Here is a 1671-nt window from a genome sequence, read left to right as displayed (position 1 = left end):
TGCTCAAAAGCCAATAAACAGGCCAGGTTGGTGGAAAGGAAAGCTTGCTTTATTTCAGATGCTGGAAAGTGGGGTGAGGTAGGGGGACTACACACAGAAGCAGCACAGTAGGCTCTGACAGTCATCTTAAAACTGGTCGTTGGTGGTCTGAACAGCGTTATCTTGATTGTTTTAGGTACAGTTAATCTTCAGTTCCAGGGTCCATTTGTCCCCATTTCTTTGAGGCCAGTTCTTGGAATTGTGGCAGTTTATGTTGTGGGTACACTCTGGTCATCAGGGGGTTAACTTCTTCCACCTGGGGTTTCAGTATCTATAAGACAGCTCACAGGATATGGACCAGAATGTTATCTATAGTCTTTGAGAAGGAACTAAAGGTCCTTGACTATGCTTAATGAGTACATTATTATTATTTGATCTCCTCTGACGGTTTTCCTTTGTTTTCACATGTCCTCTGCATTGAGAAGATGCCCTGAAGAAGGGAATGGCAACCCACTCCAGTGTTCTTGCCTGGGAAATCCCATGGACAGAGGAGCCTTGTGGGCTACAGTCCATAGGGTTGCAAAGAATCAGACGTGACTGAGTGACTAACACTTCCACTTTTTCACATGTCCTCATTTCTCCGATTAAACTTACTCTTTGACTAAAGTTTTCCACCGCAAAAGGCAGGCAGAGGACATGGTGGGGTGCAAGGACCATCCGGTCCTGCTCTGTTCAGATATAGAGTAGATTATCATGGGGCCCGTGCAAGGATGACATGAAAATTCTTGAAGCATTCCATATTTTTATACATAATACAAAATAAAATGGATGTTAGGAAGAGGGAAAATAAAATGTGAAATAGGTACAAAACAAAAAATGAACTTTTAAGTAATGTACCTAAGATCACATGTTTGTGCTCAGTCGCGTCCAACTCTTGGTGACGCCTCTGTCCACGGGATTTCCCAGGCAGGAATACTAGAGTGGGCTCCCATTTCCTGCTCAGGGAATCTTCTTGACCCAGGGATCAGACCCGTGTCTCTTGTGTCTCCTACGTTGGCTGGTAGATTCTTTACCACCGAGCCACAAGGCAAGCCCTGAGATCACATAGCCAGGAAGGAATGGCAGAGCTTGGCTTCACACCCAGATAGTCTAGCTTCAGCATCCACAGTCTGAACCTGCCTTACTGAGCAGAGAGTAGGATGCTGGCCCCTCTGCCAGGCTGCAAGCCTTCTCCCCACATCGGTGAGGATGTTCCCCCAATCCTCTGGCAGGCCAGATCCGGCCCTGTCTTGAGTCAGACAGCGGAGATGCTATCAGTGACAACTCTGAGGACACACCAGAGAGGAGTTTGTCCTCTGCTATTTTTTCTAGCACTTAGTCAGGCTGGAGTGGTTGGTTTCCCAGCATCTCTGGTTATGCAGAAAAGCCCCAAGGCAATGGAGACCAAGCAAATCAGTCTCCCTCCCAGCTAAGCCCTCTCCACCCTTCTCTCTCAAATCCTTTGGCCTCCTTTGCCCTTGCCCTGACTTTGAAAGGACAAATCATCAGTATTGAATGAGGGCTGATATTTCAGAGGAAGAATATCAACAGATGTGTTGAGACAGATCTGCTGATTGGATCCAGGCGGCTTGTGAAATGTGGCACCAGAGTCCCCTGCAGCGGGCTGCCAGGCAAAGCACTCCAGCTGGCCCT

The 1671-nt window shown here is 47.5% G+C and overlaps 1 pseudogene; it reads left to right on the top strand.

Annotated features, from left to right (window-relative positions):
- Positions 1-688: 688 nt before the first annotated feature.
- Positions 689-784, top strand: LOC122445653 (annotated as a pseudogene).
- The last annotated feature ends 887 nt before the right edge of the window (positions 785-1671 follow it).

Source organism: Cervus canadensis, chromosome 7, assembly GCF_019320065.1.
Source record: "Cervus canadensis isolate Bull #8, Minnesota chromosome 7, ASM1932006v1, whole genome shotgun sequence".
Taxonomy (NCBI): domain Eukaryota; kingdom Metazoa; phylum Chordata; class Mammalia; order Artiodactyla; family Cervidae; genus Cervus; species Cervus canadensis.
The sequence above is the reverse complement of the archived record's forward strand: the minus strand, read 5'-3'. Positions and strand labels throughout refer to the sequence as shown.